Raw genomic sequence first — 14337 nt, 5'->3', positions numbered from 1 at the left:
CACCAAAGCACAATGCCTGGCACATTTTTGTAAGTGCCTACTAAATTGGTGTGGCATACACTGTCAGACATGGACTTGTGTATAAGTCTGATGATAACAGGAACTCTGTTAGTCAAATGGTTTCTTTCATTATTAAAGTGATCCCATGGGCTGGGAGGACCTTTGCCCAGAAACAAAGGATAGTAGTTAAGAGACTGGTTAAATGTTATAGAAGATTGGGATTCAAATCAGAAAGCTCTGAGTTCAAATCCTACCCCAGATTCTTACCAACTGTTGAACCTTAGGCAAATTTCTTAACCACTGTCTAACTCAGTTTCCTCCTCTGTAAAAACAGAGATAATGATAGTACCTAACTCCCGGGATTGTTAGCCAGCTTTTGGTGGTCTCTCCTCATCTGCCTAGGCAAACCAGTTGGGTTTACTGTCTGGTTTTAACTCTTCAGTAAAAGAGGGAAGACCAACAATGGATTTCTGGCAGTCACTCCATTCCTGCCCATTCTGTTCTGAAAAGCTCACAGCCAATCCTTGGGGATACTGACCTCATCCTCTTCCCTCCTGCAGAGGTGAAAATAACTCTGAGCATCAAGGAATATAACCTAGGCAAGACTAATCAGAGCAGGAGGTAACAACTGGACCCTTTCTGAGATTGTGTCAGAGCACCTAGAGTCAGCGGAAATCCAAGGTGAAGGTCAAGCCAGAAGAGAGACCACAGAGGCAGTTGATCGTTCCAGATGGTAAAAGGAACATTGCTTTGCTTCATTCTCCTTATCAGTGTACATTCACTGTCTAAACAACATAGGTGACATTCAGGATGTCAATATTGACTTACAGAAGAGATGAATTGATCATCTATAAAAGCAGTCACTATTCAGATTTCAACCAAGCAACCTGCAAGGGGATGGGGGTGGGGGGAATCCTGGCAATTTATTAACTGACTCAATGGGGCAGCTAGATATAGCACTGGCCTTGGAGTCTGGAGGACAGGAGTTCAAATCCATCCTCAAACATTTACTAGCTATATGACCTCGGGCAAGTCACTTAACCCTGACAGCCTTACATCCGAGGCCATCTCCAGTTATCCTGGTTCATATCTGGCCACTGGACCTAGATGGTTCTGGAGGAAAAAGTGAGGCTGGGGACTTAGCACAACCCCACTCACTCAAATCCAATTCATGTGCTTGTCATGGCATCACCTCCCTGGTGTCATGGTCTTCTTTGAGAATGGAGGACAAATATCTCACTGAATCAATAGTAATGCTATGCACTGGAAAGAACTAGTTTGAGATCTGGGGTGTGCTGCTAAATATTTAACAACCATGGCTTCAAAAAGTTGTGACACTTTAGAGTCTATTTTTCATTATTAACATTTATTTTCTGAAGTCTAGATGATTAAGAATAATAATAATTCAAGCCTTGATTTGTAGAATTTGCTGATTTCTGAGATAAAAATGCTCACACTGAGAATTGAACAATAATCTTTCAGGAGCTAGTTCCAGCCACCTTGGTCTGCTTTCATCTCTGTCATTTATATACCTTGGGCAAAATACTTTACCTCAGTTTCCCAATTTGTGGTATCAAAAAAAATCACAATTTAGTGGATAATTTAGAGAATACCCAATTATAGATTTATTAACAGATGAGAATTTAGAGATCATCTAATCCAAAGGTTCCCAGTGTTTTTGTTCTGTAAACCCCTTTCAATGAGAACAGCAGAATGTGTGGGGAACCTTTAAGGTAATTTAACATACAACTCATAATTACTTATTGCTTAAGGGATCATTAAGATTTTTTAGTACAAACCCTTAGATCAGGGAATTGAATCCCTAAGGGCTTTAGAACCACCAAATGGGAACTGAGTTAGTGAAGCCCTGACCCCAGCAGCTGCAAAAGTTTCAGGGTGCCTTTGTTTTAATATGACTACTAAGTACAAATAGCACAAAAAATAGTCCCTACATGGGACATTCTCCTGGAGGGGAGGGGGAATAAAACACATTGCATATATGAGCACATGCATATAGATAGATGTGCCTGCCTATATCTACATTCAAGACACATATATACATGTAGGCATATATATATATATATATATATATATATATATATATATATACTCATACATATCCTGTGTGTGTGCATACATGTAGAGAAGGATGTACGGATTACAAAGTGACATCTCATTTAAAGGGTGTTACAAAGATAAAATCAACAGACCTTGGCAACAGATAAAGAGTAAGGGAAGGGGGGTGGCTAGGTGACGTAGTGGATAAAGCACCGGCCTTGCAGTCAGGAGTACCTGGGTTCAAATCCGGTCTCAGACACTTACTAATTACCTAGCTGTGTGGCCTTGGGCAAGCCACTTAACCCCATTCGCCTTGCAAAAAAAAAAACCTAAAAAAAAAAAGAGTAAGGGAAGAATCAAGGATGGAACCTGTATTGGTTCCCAAGCCTAGATGACTGGGAGGATGGTGTAACTTGAGCAGTAAGAGGAAAAATAGGAAGAGAAGAATGTTTGGAGGGAAAGATGGTTACATTTTGGGCATTTTGAGCTTAAGATGTTTATTGGACATCCTACTTGAAATGTCCATTAGGCAATTAGAAAATGTAAGATAGATCATCAGAGATTTTAGGGCTCGATAAGTAGATCTGAGACTCATTTGCTTAGAGATGATAATTAATTCATGGGAAATGAGATTGTCAAGTGAAATAATATAAAAAAAGAAAAGAGAAGATAGTCCAGATTAGAGTGCTGTGGGACATCCACTCTTAGTAGGTTTAATCTAGATGACAATCGAATAAAGGAGACAGAAGAGGGGTCGGCTAGGTGAAAGAGAAGCAAGAAAGAGTAGTGTCCTGAAAACCCCGAAAGAAGAGAGTATCCAGGAGAAGAGGGTGATCAATAATGACAAAGGCTGAAAAGAGGAAGACTAAGAAAAAGTCATTTAATTTGGCAATGAAGAGATCATTAGTAACTTTGAAGAGGGCCATTTGGGTTGAATGATGAGATCCAAAGCCAAATTGTAGAGAACTTAGGAGAGAGAGAGAAGAAATGCAATGGAGGCACCTATTGTCAAAGGTCATCCAAGGCACAGAAGAGACAAGATAGATGAAATGAGGGTAGGGCAGCTAGGTGGCACAATGAATAGAGCACTGACCTGGAGTCAGGAGGACCTGAGTTCAAATCCAGTCTCAGACACTTAATACTTATTTAGTGGTGTGACCTTAGGCAAGTCACTTAATCCCATTACCTTGCAAAAGTAGAAAAAAAAATTTAAAAGAGAGACAAAGATGAGTTGAGCTAAAATGATAGCCAGTGATGCTGGATGAATCTAGTGAGAAGGTTTGAGGATAGGGGAAACATGGACATGTCTGTAGGCAAGAAAGCAGCTGAATAGACAAGGAGAGACTGAAGATAAGTGAGAGAATAGAGATCAGAGAAGGGATAGACTGCTGGAGAAGACAGGATGGAATGGAATCACTTATCCATGCAGATAGGTTTACTTTAGCAAGAAATGTCATTTCATTATGTGAGATGGTGGTAACAGTAGCAGAAAGCATCAGGGAGATATGAGTTTAGGAAGAGGGAAGAGAAAGTTCTTGTTAAATGAGCTTTTTTTTTTCTTTTGTTGAAATATGAGATAATGCTTTCAGGAGAGGAGGGGAAAGGGGAAACCATGAGAGGTCTGAGGAAGAATGAAAATATTTGAAAGAACCACTGTGCTGAGTAGGATAGTGAGTCAATTAAGAAGGAATTAAAAGATTGACTTCATCATTGAGGATCTAGTTGAGATGACAACATAAATTTGTAGTATCAATCAGGTTTCACGATTTTTTCCAGCTTTGTTTGGCAGCCTATGAATAGGAGAGAGAACAGTGAGTAAAGGGTGGTAGGAAAATATTAAGTCTTTAATACTCACAAGGTGACTGAGTTAAGTAAAGAAGAGAAAGACATTGGAAACAGAAACCAATTAAGAGGTGATTTCAGTAATTTAAGGAAAAGGTTGTGTATAGTTAACTAGGGTTAGCATTCAGATGTGTGGAGAAGGGAACAAATTTGCTAGATATTGTGAGGATAGAATGATAAAACAATAATTATTAGATATGGGGGATGAAATGAGAGAATGGGAAGAATCAAGGATGTCTGAGAGTGAAACTGAGGATCTGGAAGGGCAAAGGTAAACTCAACAGAAATAAGGAAGTTTGGAAAAGGTGGAGACAAATCATGTTCGGGTATATAGGAAGTTAATGAATTCTATCTGCAATATGTTGTGCTTGAAATATCAGTGTAACATCCAAATGGAGAAGGCTAACAGGAAGTTGGTGACATGGGGCTGAATAGAGGAGAAATTAGGACTGGACAACCAGATTTGGGAATCATCTAACAGAGAGTCTTGCATACAGAAGGCGTTTAATAAACATCCATTTTAAATTTTTTTAAAAATCCATTGAATTTAATCAATCTCATTCTTAAGGCTATCAGAACTACACATTCAATTTCAGGCAAGACAAATTATTTAGAACCCATTAGTTATTAAATAGTCTGTACTTCCATTCAAATAAAAAGTAAAGAACTTTCTTCTGGACAAGATGGATGATTAAATCAACTCTCCACTCCTGCAATTTAGATTGTTTTTCCTAGTTCTACTGTGGGGGTTTGCAAGGAACAACTGGTTACTATTCCCCTCATTTTAAGCCTTCATATCTTCGAAGACCACATGTAGCCGGCTCTTAGCCCTCTAGCCTAGACCCTCTCTGGCTTCTATACATCCTCTTTACAATACAGTGGTTAAAGTGTCCCTGAATGAATTTAGAATTAATTGGCCATTTGTTCTAGCCCAATTATTGAAGTCTCATTCAAAACAATTCAATCTGAGTTCATCACTTTTCCATTTTCAGTCATTTAGCCTTCATTCTTATGAATTAACCTAAGTAGACATTCAGTACAATTCAACTCATCCAAGCATTCATTATTCAGCTTAATATTCAGGGTTTATGCTTGGCACTGGTGATTCAAGGACAAAAATGAAATGGTCCCTGACCACAAGGAGTTTATATTTTCTTGAAGAACAGATATAGATCTGAAAAGAACTTTAGCTAGTCAAAACTTTCTTAATTTGCAGATGAGGGAACTGAGGTTTTGACAGGCTAAATGACTTGTAAATAACTATAGGTTCATATTGGTAAATGCATATAGATATGCATATAAAGTGGTAAGTATAATTATATATTTTATATGATGTATAATATAGTATAATATAATACAATGCAATGTAATATGTATTAAGTTGAAGAAAGGATCTGAATCTAAGTCTTCCAATCTTAAATTCAGTGCTCTTTCTGCTATATTTGCTATGCCTCTCAACATGTAGGGACTAGGCAAGAGTGTAACCACAAAACCAAGGCTGGGATTTTAGAGTATGCATCACTCATCTTTGTTCTTTTAAAAAAAAATTTTGTAAGGCAATGGAGTTAATTGACTTGCCCAAGGTCACACAGCTAGGTAATTATTAAGTGTCTGAGATCAGATTTGAACTCAGGTCCTCCTGACTCTAGGTCCAATTCTCTATCCATTATCTCTTATTCATCTTTTGTTCTAATAGTAAATAGCCTCTTTCTGAGCAGCAATGGAAACAACAATTTTAATCTAGCTGAATCATAGGATTAGAATAATAACACATTTATTATTATAGTGACTAAAAGTTTTCAAAGCACTTTCTTCAGAGAAATTTGGCAAGGCAAGTGGTACAAGGAATTTTATTTCTATTTTCCAAATGAGGAAACTGAGGTTCAGAGAATGAACTGGTGAGTGTCAGATTCCTTCCAATGACCCCTTCTAATCCTCTGAGGAGGGCGAGGGGACTGCTATGTCCTGAGGTAAGTCACAATCCCTCTGGCCTCAGATTTCCTCACCTGCAAAATGACGGAGCTGGAACAGATGACCTCTAAGGTCCTTAGCAATTCTAAATCTTGTGATCACTGCCTGAGAATATTCTGGCAGTATTCTTCAGAGGCAACATCACATAGTAGATAGGGACAAGACCTAGAATCAGAAAATGAGTTTAAATCACACCTCAGACACTGATTAGCTGTCTTTAGTCACTTAACCTCTCTGCATCAGTTTTTTCCATCTGTAAAATGAGAGGGTTGGATTTGATGAGTTCTATAGTTCTCGGCTAAAAATCTATGAACCCATGATCCATCTGACACTTATCCTGTCATTATTCAATTCGCGTTCCTACAAATCCATTTCTTGACCAAAAAAAGCAAAAACAAAAACACAAAAAGACCAAGGTAAGATGCTTTGGAAGCAGCTTCATCTTGCTTGATCAGTGTTAAAGGGGAAAGGGTCAACGAGAAAAGGGTCACCTCAGTACTCTCTTTAGCTTGGTATCCAAGCACTCCACCTCTCAGCTCTTTTTCTACTCCTCCAGGCTGATCACATTTCCATGGTGATTTCCTTGCTTAGTCAGGGCATCACCAGAGAAGAATTTCTGCTCTGTAGAGACCATGTTGGTCTAGATTAGTTTGTGGTATTGTCCTTCATACAGAAAGAGGCAGCCACTAAGTCCTGTGAGTCATAATTCCATCTCACATGTATGTAGAATTTAAATAGTAGTAAGTACAGTAAAAGTGGTAATAAAATAAATTTTTTTACTGCAACTCCTAGGAGGTAGCTGGAATAAGTAATCCCATTTTTACAGGCAAGGACTCCGAGTCTCAGAAAAGAGAAGTAATTTGCCTAAAGACACACAATTAGCAGTGGCAAAATTGGGACTCAAACCCAGTTCTCCAGGCTTCCAATCCAATAGTCTTTCCATTATAGTACACTGCCTCCCTGTAGGGGATGATTAATTTTTTTTTACCTCTTTTTCTCTGTATCCACAGGTCTAGTGACTACATCACCCCAAAGATTTATTAGAAAGATAAGATTCAGATGGAGAAAAGCAATCATTTTGGACTAGAGGTCTTTTGTAAAAAGAGAGACATAAGATTCAAGAACACACATACACACAGCACCTTGTCTGAAAAGACAAGGAGATAATAATCAATATAAAAAGCATAAAGGTTATGGAGAACATGATCATATTCTTGAATAATCAATAGTATAATCATAGTCACTGAGAATGGGAGGGATCTTTCCATGAAAACATGGGGAGGGGTTCTGTCTCTATCCCAGTAATCCTAGAAGGGCCAGCTTGAATCAGTCAAAAGCAAATATATCTAAAGAAGTTCTTAATTGATTTGAAAGGATTATAAGAGGGTTTGGGCATTGGATGAAAGTATATGATGCCATAATAGGAAATGTCTGATTGGTTCTTTGAAGATAATAGTGTCCTGTTGGGGCTATGCCTAAGAATAGCAAGCAGTCTTGATGTAGTCAGGAAAATCATGATAGACTCCAGTGATGAGAGATGCTTTGAGGCATGTTGAATTTTTTATGATCAGATGATGATGATCTCGTGAACTTTCAAAGAAAAGCCCGGAAGATCTGCTACTACTACTACCAGTGGAACAAGTAATGGGATCCCCAGAGTAGCAGTAGCTAATCGGAAAGTCGGTATTGGAGAGCTAAAAGATATACAAGGACAGATTAGATGTACCAAGAAAAATCCTCTTCAAGGACACTGACCCTTGAAGTCCAGTTTCATGAGGAACTTCATGAGGACCTCACAAAAGGAGAAAAGAACTTAGAGTAATCGAAGCTATGAATTATCTTTTTTTTTTTTTCCTCTCCCTCTCCCTCTCCCTCTTTCTATACACCTGGGTTCCCTACACATGCCTCTAACTAATACCATTTTACTACAAATTTGAATCCACTCTCTCATAAGAGCCTTATGTACACAAGGGGAGAATGCATCTCACTATGGAGACTGTCTTTATCATACCTGCTTAGTAAATATGCTTTCTAGAAGTTGATTATGCCTGTCTGATAATCAATGGGAAGCACACCCAGTAGGGGCTTGTAAACCACAATGCCAGAAACTCCATCCTTTGAGGCTTACCTCAAGAACCCTGAGGAAAGAAGTAATTAGTCACCGTTTGGAGACCCAGGAGTCAGTTCCAAATGGGAGTTGAAAGATTGGTCTGGAGAGGATACCATATTCATACCCCTCAGTCATGGGATCAAAAGATTTAGATCAGGGGAAGGACATCCAACCTGCACTGCAAGCTGTATAAGGTCCAAGAAATCATGACAACTGCAAGCAGGACTCAGAATTCAATAAATCTAGGAGCTTTTTAGGGTTGAATTAATTAAATGTTTGACCAATTATAGCAGGCAAATGATGTTATAAATATTCAAATAGCCCTTGACAGAGAAAAAGGTTTCCCATCCCTGTTATATATTCTGAAGCTAAGCCTCAGGGAGGGAAATAAACGCAACTGTTGATGCTTGAAAAGGATCAAATTTTAGACAAGAAAAAGGAAGTACTGCCTTAGAGATATTATTATTAATAATGTTATTAAACTATATTTTATCCACAAGCATTTATTAAGCATATATTAAGTACCAATTACTGTGTTAGGCATTCTTTGTGTTAGAGAAAAATTAAAAAAGGAAGTTTATCTTCTATTAAGGGAAACAATATAACCATGTATAAGTATAGTACAAAATATATTCAAATTACTGAAATGCAGCATGATCTCATTGATTCAAGAATTTTCTTCAAAGATGCAGATTGCAGCCCATCGTGCCTGCCTATCTTATAAAATTCTTATTCATGTTTTCCCAAAAGTTCATCACATGGAGTATGCTCATGGTGGAAATATATCAGATATATACTAAGTTATGTTGAAGTGGGGAGTAAGGAGAAGAAATTAGTTGGTTGGTTGGTTGATTGATTCAATTCCTTTGTTATCAAAGAAGACCAAAATGACATCACTATGTTTAAGACAAATTATAGTGTATATGATTGTGGCTGATAAGACCATACGGACTTGGAATGTTCTAGAAACTGGGCACAAATGATCTATGTGAATGCCTGCGGTGGATATTCTAAACTTACATATGTCGTGTTTCCTTTGAGCTGCTTCCATTCTGCCTTCCTCATGGAGCGCAGTCCTTTCACTCATAAGGGCATTCCATGCTGGGTGGTCCAGTGCCAGTTTCTCCCATGCTCTATAATCAATTCTAAAGTTCTTCAATGAGACTTTCAGGGTGTCCCAGTATCTTTTTTTCTGACTCCCTTGAGACCTCTTGCCTCTGTGAGTCCATCATAAAATAGTCTTTATGGCAAGCATACGTCTGGGATTCTAGCAAAAATGCACAGCCCATCATAGTTGCACTCTGTGTAGTAATGTTGGAAGGGCTAGACAGTTTAGCTGGAGAAAGGGCCTCAGTGTCTGGTATCTTCTCCTGCCAGGTGCTCTTCAGAATCTTCCTAAGGCAAGTTCAATGGAAACAATTTCATTTCCTGACATGGTGCTGGTAGACTGTCCAGGTTTCACCGGTATGCAGCAATAAGGTCAAAGAAAAAGGGGTTACTTAAGCTAAACTTTGAGGGAAAGTAGGATTTTAAGAAGCACCAATAAGGAGAGAGTATTCTAAGTATAGGGGACAGTTAGTGGGAAGACCATTTATCCTTAGAAGGTGGTAGAAACTGAAATCTAAATAAATATGATTAAGAAAAGTTTCATTACAGAACCTGAAAGACTTATAAAGGCAAACTAGCAAAAGTTATTTTTGTTTTTGCAAGTCATTGGGGTTAAGTAACTTGCCTAAAGTCACACAGATAAGGAATTATTAAGTGAATGAGATTAGATTTGAACTCAGGTTCTCCTTACACCAGGGCTGGTGCTCTATCCACTGTACCACCTAGCTGGCCCCTAGCAAAGGTGTTAACAGCCATTTGTAAAAAAATTTTCTGCAACACACTTATGTTTAACATTTTCTCCATCATTTTCTTGTTTTAAGTTTAATCAATAAAACAATAAATCAAGTCCTGGTTTGAAGCATTTGCTGATTTTCACAGTGCAAATTCTCATAATGGGAATTGAACAATCAGCTCTGGCAAGCCAATACGAGCTGGCGCCAGCACAATGCTGGAAACTAAGAAGGTTTGGAAGGATATATCCATAATGGTTGGAGCATGACGAGTCAACCTTTCCTTGGCAAACACAAAAGATGGAATACTGGATTGGACAGAGTCATGGGTCTGGATATGTATGACAATGATAATATTTTGGTGCTCCTGTAGAAGGGTTAGATTTTCATTGATCTTCTGTATGATCTTACCTAAAGCATATCTACCCGGCAACTCACCAGGTAGGGATGTAACCTTTGGTATTGTGACTGAGAAATGCTGACTCATTGATTTTTAAAATTAATTCTTTTTCCAATTATATGTAAAGATAATTTTCAATATTCATTTTTGTAAAGTTTTCTCCCCTGCCCTAAGTGATCTGATATCATGTTACACATTTCCATATTTGATTGCTATTGTTGACAAAGTACCAAATGCTAGTCTCTCCTGACCAAGCTGGGCCTACTTTCCCATCTTCTTGTCTTGGCTAACATTGTTCCTTATATCCTGAAATGCCCTTTGCCTCTCCCCAGTGCTCCTCAGTCTTCTGATACACTCTCCATAATGTTAAGGTCCAGATTAGATATCAGTTCCTCCCTGAAGCTCACCCTGGTCTTCTGTCTCTCCTACAAACTTGAAGCAAACTCTCCCCTTGACTAATCTTATGGTCCCTTATACTTCATTTACATCTGAAACCAGTTCAACTGGTATCTGCAAACATTGTACTATTCTGCACAGTCCCTCATGAGCATTGCAAGGTGAGAGTTGAAATAAGCCTTAGAGATCATATGAACCAGTCCCTTTCTTTTCCAGATAAGGCAACTGAGGCCAAAAGGGAATTGATTACTAACTGTATCCCAGAAGTCTTCCATGATCTTATCACCATAATCTCTCCAAGGGAAATAATCTTTTCTTCCTCTGGTCCAGAAAAATCACTTTGTTTGTACCTCTCTTTTGGACTTGATAGAATGGGAAGAGTGTAGACCTGGGTTCAAATCCTATATTAGAAAGTAGCATGTGGTTATGGATCAATTATTTAATCTTTATGGATCTTAGTTTCCTCAACTGTAAAATGGGTATAATACCTGTATTGCCTACTTCACAGGGTGGATGTGGGACTTCAATTAGGTAAAGATCTCTGCATGCCTTAAAACACTATATAAATGTCAGTTATTATTATAATGTTCGGTTTTATATCACAGATCTTTAAGTTTCAGAGAGCTGTCATGTAGAATAACTAGTAGTGCAGTGGAGACAGCACCAGACTTGGAGTTCAAATCCAGCCTCAGACACTTTCTAGTTTTGTGATCCTGGGCAAATCACTAAATTTTGTGCCTCAGTTTCCCCATCTGTAAAATGAGCAGGAGAAGGATATAGCAAACTCTTGTATCTCTGCCAAATGAAGTCACAGAGAATCTGAAAGAACTCAGCGACTGCAACCTGTGGAACAGGGAGGGGAAGGAGGGGATTTTCATTTATTACTATATACTATATATTGACTCTATTGACACTATGGAGGCCTGGGAGGGGGCTGCCATTATCACCCACATTTTACAGGCAGGAGGGGCAGTGTCTCGTCCAGAGTCAAACACAGATAGGAAAGGCCTTAATAATTGCCTAGCTAGGTGACCTTGGGAAAGCCACTTAACCCCATTGCCTTAAAATTTGTTTTTTAATTTTTTTCAAAAAGAAAACTCAAAGGGAAGGCAGGCATGGGAGAGAGGTAAGGATAAGGAAAACTTGGAGAATCAGGGGTGGTAGAATCTCCAGACCAAGAGCCTTCAACTTCCTTGATTTGGTCCCACAGAACGGAAGAGAAATAGAAGTAGAAATTGCAATTCAGTTTGATAGCTGGAAAGAATGCTTGAAAATGAGGACGGTAATGTGTGAATGGGTACTGTGGGAGAAGTGAAGGGAGGGAGGGAGGAAGAGAGAGGAGAGAAGGAAAGAGGGAAAAAAGGAAGGGGAAGGAGGGAAGGAAGGAGAGAAAGAAGGGAGGAAGGAGGAAGGAGGGAGGGAGGGGAAGAAAGAAGGGGAAAGAGAGAAGGAGAGAAAGAAGGAAGGGAGGAAGGAAGGAAGGAATGAAGAGAGAGGGAGAGAGAGGGAGGGAGGGAAAGAAGGAAGGAAGAAGGGAAGGGGGAAAGGAAAGGAGGGAAGGAAGGGAAGAAGGAAGGAAGGAGGGAAAGAAGAAAGGGAGGAAGGAGAGAAGGAAGAAAAGAAGGGAGGAGAAAAGGAAAGGAGGGGGAAATGGAAGAAGGAGGAAGGAAAAGAAGAAAGGGGGAAGGAAAGAAGAGAAGGGGAAAGAAGGAAAGGGAGAAATAGAGAGGAAGGAAGGAAGGAAGGAAGGAAGGAAGGAAGGAAGGAAGGAAGGAAGGAAGGAAGGAAGGAAGGAAGGAAGGAAGGAAGGAAGGAAGGAAGGAAGGAAGGAAAGGAGGAAAGAGGAGGAGGGAAGGCAGAAGGAAGGAAGCTCTTTGCGTGCCCCCTTCCCCCGCTGCTTCTTTTCCTGGAGGCAGCCCTTTTAGAGTCTTGCGGGGTGCTGCCCCCCAGCAGAGCTGGACCAGGCTGCCCTGTGGTCAGTCAGGGGCGGCCCGAGGGGGGCTTTGCTGCAGCCTTGTCTCCAGGCTGGGGGAGCAGCGCCGCCTCCTTCTGGGGAGCCCGGGAGGCGCCTCTGCAGCCGCCCGCAGTCGCATCCTCGGGGCTGAGCCGCCACCTAGAGGCTTGTGCTTCCAAAGGGATAAGACATTTCTTTTTTCTTTTCATTTCTTTTTTTCTTTATTTTATTTTTCCAAATCCATGTTATGAAAGTTTTCCACATTCATCCACGTGCATATGCGTAGCTATAAGTTACACGATTCCTGCCCCCTCCCAGGATAAGACATTTCTCACCACAGCTGGAGCAGAGAAGCTCCAAGGCAGCAGGGCTGGGCGCGGGTGCGACTCTGCAGCCCCCCAAGCAGAGGATCCATTCATGCCGGCTCGGGCCAGAAAACAATCAGTGGTAAAATCCTTCCTTCCTCCCTCCCTTCCTTCCTCCCATCCTTCCTCCCTCCCTCCCTCCCTCCTTTCCCTTCCTTCCTTCTTTCCTTCCTCCCTCCCTTCCCTCCCTTCCCTCCCTCCATCCCTCCCTTCCTTCCTTCCTTCCTTCCTTCCTTCCTTCCTTCCTTCCTTCCTTCCTTCCTTCCTTCCCTCCTTCCTTCCCTCCTTCCTTCCTCCCATCCTTCCCTCCTTCCTTCCTTCCTTCCTTCCTTCCTCCCATCCTTCCTTCCTTCCTTCCTTCCTTCCTTCCTTCCTTCTCTCCTTCCTCCCTTCCTTCCTTCCTTCCTTCCTTCCTTCCTCCCTCCCTCCTTTCCCTTCCTTCCTTCTTTCCTTCCTCCCTCCATCCCTCCCTTCCTTCCTTCCTTCCTTCCTTTCTTCCTTCCTTCCCTCCCTTCCCTCCCTCCCTCCTTTCCCTTCCTTCCTTCTTTCCTTCCTCCCTCCCTTCCCTCCCTTCCCTCCCTCCATCCCTCCCTCCCTTCCTTCCTTCCTTCCTTCCTCCCTCCCTTCCCTCCCTTCCCTCCCTCCATCCCTCCCTCCCTTCCTTCCTCCTTCCCTCCTTCCTTCCTTCCCTCCTTCCCTCCTTCCTTCCTTCCCTCCTTCCTTCCTTCCTTCCTTCCTTCCTCCCTCCTTCCCTCCCTTCCCTCCCTCCATCCCTCCCTCCCTTCCTTCCTTCCCTCCTTCCTTCCTTCCCTCCTTCCTTCCTTCCCTCCTTCCCTCCTTCCTTACTTCCCTCCTTCCCTCCTTCCCTCCTTCCTTCCTTCCCTCCTTCCTTCCTTCCTTCCCTCTTTCCTCCTTTTCTTCTTGCCCTCCCTCCCTCCTCATCCTCTGTGCTGCAGTCAAGCAGTTGAATCCTCTACCCACTGGAGAAGGCATCATCTCTAAGCACCCAAGGCTCCCCTGGACCTAGATCTTGACAACCTCTCCCCTTATACAGATTGCAGCCCTTTTGTACTGCAGATAAAACATTGCATCCATGACTGGCCCCCAAGCTGGGCAGCCTCTAAGTGGACCAATAAAATACAAAAGTTGGTTGGTTGGTTGGATCAGCTTCAATCCACTCTTGTGTGAAAGGTGTAATCATTAGCCCTTTTTTACAAACAAAGAAACTAAGGCACAGAGTTTAAAAATGACTTGCTTAAATAGCAAGTAAGTGTCTGAGGCAGAATTTTAACTCAAGTCCTCATGCTCCAGGTTTGGCTTTCTATCTATGAAATCACCTGGTTGCCTCAAAGCTGTCCTCTTCATCCAATTCAATTTAATACTAATTAAATGCCTCCTACCTG

This window comes from Macrotis lagotis, chromosome 5 (assembly GCF_037893015.1).
Source record: "Macrotis lagotis isolate mMagLag1 chromosome 5, bilby.v1.9.chrom.fasta, whole genome shotgun sequence".
Taxonomy (NCBI): domain Eukaryota; kingdom Metazoa; phylum Chordata; class Mammalia; order Peramelemorphia; family Peramelidae; genus Macrotis; species Macrotis lagotis.
The sequence above is the reverse complement of the archived record's forward strand: the minus strand, read 5'-3'. Positions refer to the sequence as shown.